Here is a 12,405-nt window from a genome sequence, read left to right as displayed (position 1 = left end):
AAGTAAATAAATACTTAAGTCTCTCCCCCCTTATAGAAAAAAAGGTGCTGTACGAAAACCAGTCTTTCCCCTGAAGAAATGAGAGCCCTATGCTGCAGTATTTTTTTAGCCCCACGGCTCCATCCATAGGGTCTGAACAGGCAAAGGAATTTGTACTCACGTGGGCCCCTTCCTGAGCACTGACACTGAATCAGGCAAGAGGAGAGGTCACCATTCTCCCTTAGGGTGGAAAGGAGTGCTGAGGAAGCACTACCTCCCGGGGTCAGTGGTGACAGTCTCTCCAGAGGAGAGCTTCCCCTTTCCGTCCTCCAGAACGATCCTTGAGACTCTTGTATGGAATGAAGCCACGGCCACTGACAGCTCTTTTGGATGAAGACTTCTGCTAAACCATTGAAGACACCAGTTTTAAGCCTTTACATGCACCAAATCAGAATCTCCACATCTTCAGAGAAGTTGCTTTTTCTTCTGCTAGGTGCAGACAACACCGAGGATGCTGCATTTCACACAGAGGCTGTGTAGACGCACAAGGCAGCTGACAGGACCCAGGTCCCAGAAATACCAGTGGTACCAGATGAAAAGTTTGCTAGTGAGAAGGACACCATATTTTACAAGTAGGAGCTTGAAGGACTGGATTAAGAACAGCAAACAACAGAAAGGAGTGCAGTGCTGGAATCTGGCAGTGTGAGCCTGGTGATCTTGCGTATATTCCTGAATTTATTGAAGGTGTCTGTGTAAGAGGTCAACGCATGAGCAGCATAGAAGAGTCCTCTTCTCAGAAAGTCATTTGACAGGCCATTTTGGTAGGTAAAAATGTGTGTTCGTGGTCAACTGAGATCACCCACCGCTCATTTTGCAGCTGCTACTTCAACTGGTGACTATCTTACCTAAACTTACGGAAGACGCATATACCCAGGGCAGCCACTGACTTTGCCATGACTTGGAAGGATTGAATTTGACAATTACACCTATTTCACATTGTAAAGAATACAAAAATAGACACAAAACCCACGTGTAAGGTGCCAGATGTGCAACAAAATACAGCAGACATCTCAGAGGGCAACATTCTTCATTGCAACATGAACCATTCAAGTACACGGTGCAAATAACTCCATGCCAAACAACAACATAAAAGTATACTCTAAAGCAAGGACTGTATTCAAGATTCAAGGGAATGCATGAATCAGGTCAACAATCTTTTGCCAGAGGAAGTTCAGAGGGTTCATATAACCTTCAATGAACTTCAAGCTATGTTTGGTTCACCAGGTCTAACTACAAAGATGGCAAAGGAAGACAGACACATATAGAACATGGTATTATACAGAAAAATCCTCTCTCAGCCTATTTAGAACCTCCAAGGTCAGTTTTTACCCACCAAGTAGACAAGCAACTGAACCAGCAGCTAAACCCCTTGAGATGATCTTTCTCAAAGACGGTCTTCCCTTTTGTCCTCTGTCCAGTGACAGATCTCTGACACAAGAAGGATGCCCAAGTCCAGGTCCCACCTCGCCACATAGTTCTACAAATTTCAATCAATGCAGTATGCAAGCCACAGTCTATGACAGTGGACCCGCAAAAGTCAACTTTGAAGGATTAAGACCTGTATGATGTCTAAGCGCCATATCATCTCTTTCCGTTTTTTATGAGCATTACTCTCCGCAGAGCTTTTTAGAGCCTACTAGATATTTTCAGACCTTTAAAAAGCCATTCACCTTCATATATTTTCTTTTTAATGGAGGAAAATAATGATCTAACAGCCATACAACTCCCCCCACGATTTTGTTCTACTTGTTTTGTAACTCCAAGTGTTACTCCTCCCACTTGTAAAGAACAAGGATAACATTACCTAGTTACTTTGTAAACATGTTGCAAGTCACTCTGAGGTTAAAAAGTACAGTAGAAATGGCAGCCCTGGGCCATTCACTCCATTAGAAGCAGCATAACACCTTTATTTGACAGCTGAAATTTAGTTCCAGCCTCCACGGGATTAACACAATCAGTACTTTTGGGGCTAAATATTCAAAAAGGTACTTAGGAATTTTCAGGTCCCCAACTTAAAGAAGTTTTATTTTCAGAAAGCGTTTGTTGACTGCCTGTCCTCAGAGAATCAGCCACCAAGGTGCCTCGACCCAAATCACTACTCACTTTGATATGCATCATTTAAAGGGATTTCATTAAGCTGAAAGACACATGCTACATCTCAATTCAGATATAATTTAGAACAAGATCAAGATTCACATCACACTCCGCAGAAGTCTAGCAGATGATCCGCAACCAAAATTTCAAGGAAACCTATTTTTCCTCACATGCAAAAAGAGCTGAGTTATTTATATCTGGTACAACAAAGCAGCATCAATCTTTTCCTGTACATTGAGAAACTCAGCAGTTGAGACCAGAACTGCAATTCAAGAGATTGCATTTAATCGACAGTCACTGCTTGATTTACTGAATTCTTCTTCCCTTATGCTTGAAAGTAATCAGATAGCAGGGCGATTTATCAATATTTCATTGTTACAGCTAGAAAGCCCGGGCCAGCTAATGCTACTGAATCTGAATGTATTTTAAGGATATACTTTGACAGGCAAGGTGAATAGATATATGCTGGGCTAACTTACCCAAACCTGGTATCAGCAGCAAGGACAACAAATCACCATTTACACAGTACAGCAATGAAACCTCACACGTGTGCAATGTTACCCCACATAAGAGGAGGGGAAGGCAGAACTCATGTAACTCCAGGACTTTGTCTCACACAGCCATTATCAGCTATCAAGCAGGGATCCACTAAGACCCTCCAAATTTAGAGGGATCAAGAGCAGCATTTTCCACTGAACTTCCATATACCTTCATAAATCCCCCACGCTTACGGAGACCTCATGGTCTTAGACAGTGAGACCATGTCCTCTCTGGAGAGGACAACAGCAGGGTGCTGCCACAACTTGCCACGTGCAAATGGAGAAGCAACTATGCACTAAGAAGGTACTATAAACACCTCCTCCACAGCAAAGGTGGAGTGACACTGCCTGGGTCAGATTCATTTGACTTATTTTAGATGTCAACCTTAGGACGAGAAAAATAGTGCCCTGGGACTATCTGCATCCCTATGACTATACAGGGAATAACAGAATCATAGAATGACAGAGTGGTTTGGGTTGGAAGGGACCTTTAAACGCCATCGAGCCCAACCTCCCTGCAATGAGCAGGGACATCTTCAACTAGATCAGGTTGCTTAGAGCCCCGTCCAACCTGACCTTGGGCAACCATCCTGAGCAGAGATATTTACACTGGGTGGGACTTTTTACCTGACTACTTTACCTGACCTTCTTTTAACCTGACTAGGCGATGTAAGAGGTTGCAACAGATATCTGTAACTCACTGTGCCCAGAAGCCTCATCCAGTTTCTGTAGACCGACACAGTCAATGTCGAGCATGAACACAGTTCATGGCTTTAGCAGAGATGAATCACAGGCTGAGAATGAATCTACATTTTGGGCATCATTTGATATTTTAAGGGAATGCCACTGGAAGAGATTGGGAAAAAACTAACAAATAGGAAAAACCTTGCCAGACTGCCAAATCTTGCTGCTGGAAGTGTTCCTTCATTACTTGAAGGTGTCAAAGCAACACTCAGCTCATGGGATTTACAAAGAAGGGAAGGGAGAATTGGAAAGGATCACACGTGATTATATCAAGCATGTCTTAAGGAGTCAAATCCATCTGGATGATTTTTCATTATTGGATAAAAACAAACCCCCACTCTTTCCCATTTTTAAAGATTATTTTTAGTTTATTATTTTCTTTCAACAAATCTTTTTCCTTGCCCTGCAAATGCAAATGCTTTATAGCATAAGAAGTAAAGCCATTTCTCTGCACATGGAGACCAAAGGGAAACCAGCAAGGGGAACCTGTGGCTTTCCACATGCTTCTAACAAAGTCTGTCCTTGTCTTGCATTAACTATTATATACTTATCCCAGTGTACTTCCATTTAGCAAGGTAATTATGCTTGTGACGGAACTAAACCATATGATTAATATCACTGATGTCCATGCATTTTCAAATTCTTGAACACCATTGTGAGTCCTGGCTGTAGGAGGAGGCAACCACCACATGCTGCTGCTGCCGTGTCCATTCAAACCAGGAACGTGCAGCACATGCCTTGTCCTGACAATCATTTTCATCATCCATCTGTAAACTACGCACAGCTCCCTTGCCCCTTGACCCTCTGAAAGATGCGATACATGACTTGTGGCTTTTTGTTCATATACAGGTTTCCATATGAGGCTCACACAGTGAGAAAATAGGTCCTCACCTTGGCTAGAAAAATCGCTTTGTTATTTTGAAGGGGGCTTGGAGAGAAGGGATTATGCTTTAAGGTTCAAACCCAACTATTTTCAGATTATCGTCATGTATATGACATATTTAGCATGTGACAGCAGTGCTTGGAATACAAAAATCTCCATGCCATTTCATTTGTGACAACTTTTCTTGTCTCAAAGTTCTTACTAAAAACGGATCAAATGGACTGCCAGTAAAATAATCAATGCAACATAAAAATGCAGCCCTGGAAGTCATTTTTATGGCTAGGTCATCACAGAATTGATTTTTTTTCTTTTTCTCTTCTTTTTTAACCAACTGCCCTGATGGAAATTTAGAACCTCTCAAACGGGTAACTGAATTCCCTTCTGAAAGTCATCCGTGCATTCATGACACTGGATTACTGACACAAAGTGTTGGCTTATTTAGAGATAGCAACATCTGGCTTGCTGCTATACGCCAAAATACATACTCTTTTTTTTATTACACAACTAAATCGATGGTTAAATAGGTGATGCAAATGAGCTGGACAGTTTCTTTGTATTATGTTCCCAAAGCCCTGCAAAGCAGTGGTCACTTGTGGCTACCACTGTAGTCAGGAGAGAGACCAGCTTTTCCAAGAAGTCAGTCAACCATCTACAATCTACCTTTTACTCATTCAGTACGCTTATTTAACTGTGTCCTCAAAATCTCAGCTCCTAATATGTCATTGTTTTTGCATTGACAAAATGATGTCTTCATACTACTGCTGCAGAAACAATTGCTAGGTTTTAACAGATGGATGGAGGTAGAAGTCAGTCTGGTGTTATGTGGAAAGTACGTCAATTGAACGTTCCTGCTAAATTGGGCACCGGTGAAAGAATTGACAACATTTCCTTTACACTGCAACGTTACCTGTTAGAGTGAGCATCCGCAACGATGACAGACTCGCTCACACATCACAAGCCCTATTGTTTCCAGCAGCCTGTACACATGCGTGCATTGATACTAGTCAGTTCACGATCGTGAGGGCTGGAGACTTTCGCAATGAAATTCTGGTTTTAATGCCATGCAGTAGGGAGAAGATGATGTGAATTTTGTGGCCAGGGAAATATCGGACACACATGGCCCTACAGGAAAAGGGACTGAGTTGCACTGCTATTGGTAGAAGTGAAGAGAGCTTATTTTGTCCATTTTACAACAACAAAATCTCATTAGGTTGGATTAGCCATGGCTTTAATTGGATTGTTTGCTACTGTTAGCACACAACTGGGGGCAGGCCTATCCAACACTATCAATCCAATGGTGAGTTAGGTCCATAGCTTATTTTCAGCCAAAGGGACTGCCTGTAAAATCAAATCCTGCCCTTCCATATGCTGGTGTAAACCCACAGCAACTGACTACAATCAGCAAAGCTGTTCTGGGCATACACTAGAGTACCTGAAGATAACAGCTGACCCAGGAAGTTAAAATTCAAGGGAAAACTCTCCCGAACTTTTAATGAATTCAGAACCAGCAGTTTAACTCAGGACATGAAGCTGTAATTACATTTACTAAACCCAAGCAAACAAACAATAGGAAGGGTGTCATTGCAGACAGCGTGCTCCACAGGTTTGAAGAATAAGTATCTCTTGTTAAATGGAGAAAAAACATTTCATCATGTCTCAGGCATTTGGAGACAATTTTCTTCATTTAAACACATCCTTCCAAGACACTGCAATGGTCTCTGTGTATTAGAGTTATGCATGTGTGTCCCTTCAGAGCAATGCCTTGTTCATTTACTATTTGCTTGTTCTGGAAGTTTTTATGTTTGAAGGGGATAAGAAGGTTACAACAAATTTTTTTTGTCCTAGGAGAAAACAAGATTTTCAGATTTTAATGAAAAACAAATGACTCAGTGATGGTGTACAGCATTTCTCTTGTACTATGATTAACTATTGTCAAGAGCAGAAAGCAAAAAAGCAGATATTTTTGTTGTAGTTTAACAGTGACATCCATCAGCAATTTCTGCCAATTATCCCTTCAGTGTCTGTACCCAGCCCTTCACTTCAAATCAGCAGACGCCAACTTCACTCACAATTAGCAATCTCAACAACTTCCATGTGCCCTCCTATCCTTGCTATAAAGTGAACAAAGAGGCAGCAAAGGGAGTAAATAACTTAAATTTCACATCTTATAACGAACTTAGTTCCTGATCAGGGATGTGTCACTCTAGACCCTTGGAGACGACCAGTTCCAGCCTAATTGTCAGGGGAGGAAATCAAACAGTCAAAAAAAAATCCCCCCGTACACAAGAGTCATGTCTTGTGCTTAGGCACGAAACCTCACCCATGCGGCTTCCCACCTCCCACTCCCCCAGCCACCGCCAAAGCCCTGCGCTCCGGATTGAAACACACACTGCAATGGCAGGGCTGTCGTCTCTGTACCATCAAACACCTGGGGAAACAGCACCTTCATGTCCCATGTCCCACCTGGGGAGAAGGAAAAATCTGACCACAGGGACTGTTAAGTTCCTGGAAAATGGTCTCACGGCAGAGACAAATGACAGAGATACCTGTCAGGGATGGTCAGGGTGTATCTAACTCTGCCTTGGAGAAGGGATGACCCAGACAACTTCCTGAAGTCACCTTCCAGACCTGCACCTCCTTGGCTTTATGATGGTAACTGTGTTGGGACCTAGTCCCAAGGTGCTAACTTCTCCTGATTTAAGATCCAGACCGCTGAACAGTAAGGCCATGCACCTTGATTCCACTTTTAACTAATATCTGGAATAGAAGCACAACAAACTAAACCAATATATAAACAGCAAGAAAACCTGACAACAACCAGATAGACTGAGGATGCACCATTAAATGAAAATGAAAAGACATGCCCAACTCTGCAAACTGCAATACCATAAGTCAGTTTTGAGCAAAAGAAATATAAAGAGCTAATGAGAAGGAACTGAGTGCATTCGCATCTAACACTATGAGATCTGGCAACTTAAGGAATTCAGAATTAAATTAAAACAAATCAGAATCAGGCAGGACCATCTGTGTATGGTCCACGTCAGTTATGAAAACAACCTGTGATTCTACTTGGTCCTGGCACTTCCAGCGTCTATTTGCTCCCAGCTTTTTTGGTTGCCACACAGAAGATGGTTTTGGACAGCACTGCCAATATGGAAGCTACATCATGCTACTGTCCCAGTGCCTAATATGATCTGCTAGATGAAATCTGCAGTCAGAGCATTAGTGACATCTGTTCATATAAAATTCAAGGTCTGTGAAAGGCCCCAACAAGACAAGGTATAGCATTTGTACACACTGGCTCTGCTTAGAATGGAAAGAGGGTGAGATCTGTACACAAAGTACATGCAAATGCACCATGTTATTGTTAGAAGAAGTAGTAGTAATAATAATACTGAGATTTAACACACATATATTGAAGAGGGAAGGAGCTTCCATTTACACTCAATACAGCCATGTCATATGGGTAGATACATATATGATTATTCACTGTTTGCAGATGAGGAAAGTGGGAAATAGTTGCTAGCTAAGTTGCACAAAGGCATCTACTCATGCTATGGTTGACTCTCATCTCCCCAGATCCCCACAGCTGCCTGCTGCAACTGGGGTTCCCGTATTAATTGCCATATGCTTGATGCCTTGGCTTCTGCATGCAAACCTGATAAACACTTGCAAGTCTGTAAATCCATCTTTCTGCACATCAGCTACATGTTCTTCTTATGAAGAACCTGCTCCGAGATGAATGCTTTCTGGGCAAACCAGGGAATATGATGTGCATAGTCTGCATCCAATCCTGTGTCCTACAACTTCCGACTGGGGACTGCAGCACAAAATGAATGCAGACTGCAACATCCATTGTGTTCAACAGCTGCAACCATTAAAAAACAACCAAACAAAAAGGACCTTTCCAGGAAGCATATAAAGGCTTTGCTGGGTGCAAGCAACCTGCAGACCGACTTTTCGGCAGCCCTGATGCATGAGCATAATGGCCAGCTGTCTCTGGAGGACTTCTCAACTTGTTTCTTACTGAAGTAAATGGCTCCTCTTTGTATTGCCCTGGATCAAGACCCTTCCTCAAAACACATAAAGACAAATATTAGAAAACCCAAATCTCTATTCAAATCTTTGTACCACTTGTTCATCCACCTACATTTTACTGAAAGTATATTTAAAAGCATGGAAATAATTTTTCCCAGGCTTTTTTTCCTCCTTACTCACTTTAAGCCAAGATGACTTTTTTCCCATTCTCATTTCAACATAACTCAAACAAATTTATCACTGCCTCTGTTTAAGCACTGACAAGGAACTCCATTGATTTGACACCAAAAATAATACACCAGCACCAGCATGAGGGTAACAGAATAGATCTTGGGGAAAAGAGTTTATTTGAGAAGATCTGTAGTGGAACTGGCAGCTGGCATATATAATTTGAAACATACTAGCTACATATATTTTAAAGTTACTGGGCACGACTTAACATATTTAGAGTTTGAAGGAACGTAGAAGAAAGTGCTGCAAATGAAGAATGATTTTTATATGTTGAAATCAAAACTTCTACAACTTCTACACAAAACATACATTTGGAGCGGAATATTTTGGACTGAATTCTGCTGTCAGAAACATTGTTGACATCTCCATTTGCCTTGAAAAACAAATGTGGTGTCAAAATCTCATTCTTAGCTGCGATGACTCTGGAGTTAGAAAACACTTACCTCCAGTAAGGTTATGAACATCTCCTCCTTCAGCACAGAACTTTTCCCATGCAAAGATCCTCTGCTTATTGCTCCTTCCTTACCCATCAGGACACTGTACCCAGAATAAAGCCTGGGAAGGGCAGGACCAGGCATACTAATACACTCCCCCTCACTACCCATGCAACTCGCAAAGAAGTCACATGAAACATTTTAAGACACTTTCACAACACGAACATCTCAGAGGGCAACTTTCTGGCTAAGTGCTGCTGGGAAAGCCAAGCCAAGCCGCCCCGGTGCTGTAGAGGAAGAAGAGGGCAGCGTAGAGGCATCCAGAAGTATGTCTGCACCTCGGTGTCCAGCCAAGCTAAGCCCATGCCAGCAAATGACTCTAGATCACAGGGACGGATCCAAACCCCAATGCAGTTCCTGGGAAGACCAACTGATTTTAGTGAGCTTTGGCTCAGCCTCTGAGGAGGACGACGGGGGTACTTCCACACCACACTATTCTGTGAGGAGGGAGCCAGACCATCAGATTCAGGTGAAGCCAACACATACCTGTCTGAGGGAACAACACCCAGGGACTTACAAGTCCCCTTATTGCAGCTCCAGAGCAAGGACTTTATTTTAAGCTTTCGCTTACATAAACGGTCCCTATGAGACCACCTCAATAACTTCTGAATGAGTCCTTCGAACATACATTTAAAGGGATATCCTTCATTGCAAGAGACCTATGAGACTTTCTTTTCCCCAGATATGCTTGACCAGACACCAGCTCAAGCCAATTGTAGGATTCATTGGTCTGGGATCAGACCAGCTTTTCACCACTTCAGCACTGAATGAGCAACAGATAAACGCAAATCATTTCATTCAAAGCTGCAGCACCATCCCATTAAAGAAAACCTCTGTTACAAACTTTGTAATAAATTAGATCAGATGCACCTCCAGTGCTTTCACAATTTATACACTTTACTCCAAACATAACAGGTTATGAATCTCTATAAAAAAATTCTTTGAAAATTAATCTTGTCATCGCTAAAATTTAGTGACATTTCCAAAAAGTTAAACTCTCATTTTTACTTTCACTACAGTAAATCAAGAGTAGCTTCAATGAAAGCCATGACGCTGCTTTGACATAAAGTTGTTGTGAAAGGAATTTAGACCCAGGACACTCCGGAAATCACTCATATGCATCTCATTATTAAATAATTATGATATAGCTTCTACTTTCAAGAAACACTGCAATAAATCCAGGCTGGTTCATGGGTCTCCTAAGATCCAAGTGTAAAAGCAGTCAGCACACTGACACACAACTCAATATCAAACTGCTTGTATTTATCTCCTACGCAAACTATTGCCTCTCCTGTTTGATGGGTGCCTCCAGAGAGTGATTCATTCCAGCTCCCTTAGATACCAATCTTAGGAGATGAATCACCTCTCAGAGGTGTCCAGCTCTCCTGCTGACTCCAGGAAGCTCAGACAACTTTCTCTGTACTTACCAATGCTGACATTTAGATGCATCTAGATAAGACCAAATCTGACTGGCTCAGGCTCAATCCGTAGCAGCACTGTGGTACACCATTAAGCACATGCTTCAATTTCCTTGCCTGACTTAGAACCTAATTAAGCACATTTGAGGAAGGGTGGGTTAAAAGAACATTTTACAGGTAAGCAGCTGGGGCAAAAGTAAATATTTATCACTGTATTGCTGCATTATGTAACCCCAGGAGATACTTCCAACTGGTTTCTCCATTACCCTTGGGATACTATCTCCAACAGGTCTCACCCCTGCCTTTCCATGACGGCACATTTGGGATAAGTCTCCTCCGTGCAGTGTCCACACAACCCACCTGGCTCAGGCACTCACGTACATAGAGTCCTCTCGCTGTGGCGGATGCCATGCTGGGGAGTGAGGGCTGGCCAGACTGAGATGAAGACATGTTCTCAAAAGTATTTGGTGGCTCTGGTCTCAGCTTGATACACACCTCCCATCCTCCAGAACCACCTAGCCCATACGCCAACCCTTTTCGGCAGCTGTATCTGCTCCCTTTCTTTCCACGTGAGCAGCGTTTTCTGACCGGTGATTTGCAAACGTCTGGGTGCCTCTTCACTACGGAAGGAGTATTCTTGCCTGGATTTCACTCCACCATCCAGGAGTCAGCAGTTTCTGTGGTTCTACCAGAAGATAGCTAGGAAGCCACAAACCTCAACTGCTTGAAAACTGCCAACATAGAGTGCACTGGTCCCCTGCTCTCCTCCCAGCACACAGGCCCAGAGCCCAGGTTGCTGTGGAATCTCTTCCACATGCTCTCCCCATGCCTGGGAAGGAAAGGCAGGACAGGCGCAGTGCTCTTGGGAAGGTGGCTGCCCTAGCCCATTAGGATTCTTTGGGAATCCCTGCTAAAATCTTTGCTGATCTGTAAAACTGGCTGCACACACTCACATTTAATGTATGGGTCTGGTATTAGTTCAGCTTGGCCCGCTTCATCCCTAGCAAGAACCTTTCCATTTTCAGCCTGTCGGATATGACAAGCGCTCTCAGGTAGTCACTTCCAGTCTACTGCCCTTTCTTCCTACAATGACTGGATTCTCCCTCCCTGAGGAAACAGGCAGTGCAATATTTGATGCTGCTGCTGCAGCCCAGCATGGGGAGAAGGTTAAGACTGGACTAAACAGAGGCACCGGACAGCAGTTGGACTGGTTAAGTTGGAGGCAACCACATCTCCTGAGTTGTCTTAGACCCTACAGGCTAAGGACAGTCTTTAATCCTCTGCATTCACAGCCTGGTGCAACGTGAGCCCGGTCTGTGCTGGGAGGTCTCAGGGAATAAAGAGCAGCAAATCACCCTGTTAACCAGCACAGCAAGCCAGCTCACCTGGCCATAACACTGCTCCTTTAAAAGTAGGTGAGTGTAGGAATTACAGTATCACACATCCTAAAAATCTGGTGCTATGCAACAGCAATGGACCGACATAAGCAGCAGGTCTATCAGCTCCTTCAACTTTCTTTAATGCATTTTTCCCTCAGGAAACTCAGTTACACCAGTTAACTACCAAGACTGCAGAATTCTCAATATCACACATATGCTCCCAAGAAAAATGACACAACCTATTGCCTGCTCTACCAAAACCCAGCCCCATTTGTAATTTAAGCCAGTCTGACCTGGGTAGATTGAAGAATTGGAAGTCACGCTCTGCTGACAAGCACTGGACTGTGTCTCTTGCTTTGTTTTTATCCTGGATGTAGCACTGAATTTAACTCACACAAAGGAATCACATTTTCATTGCTGGTTGGCATAACAAAGCTCAAATCAGAGACAGCACACACCTTGCAATTTTACAGCTCGAGTGTTCCTAACAATGTACCACACCTGGTGGGAAGAGTTCATTCTGGCAGAACAAGCAACTTCGGAAAG

At 43.0% G+C, this 12,405-nt stretch overlaps 1 protein-coding gene across 2 annotated transcripts in view; it reads right to left on the bottom strand.

The window, feature by feature from the left end:
• Positions 1-12,405, bottom strand: part of SLC35F4 (solute carrier family 35 member F4) — a 127,301-nt gene that overhangs the window by 24,294 nt on the left and 90,602 nt on the right. The gene's annotated exons all lie outside the window — the stretch shown is intronic.

The sequence above is a fragment of the Accipiter gentilis genome, chromosome 25 (genome assembly GCF_929443795.1).
Source record: "Accipiter gentilis chromosome 25, bAccGen1.1, whole genome shotgun sequence".
Taxonomy (NCBI): domain Eukaryota; kingdom Metazoa; phylum Chordata; class Aves; order Accipitriformes; family Accipitridae; genus Astur; species Astur gentilis.
Note: the sequence above shows the minus strand (reverse complement) of the source record. Positions and strands in the feature narration are given on the sequence as shown.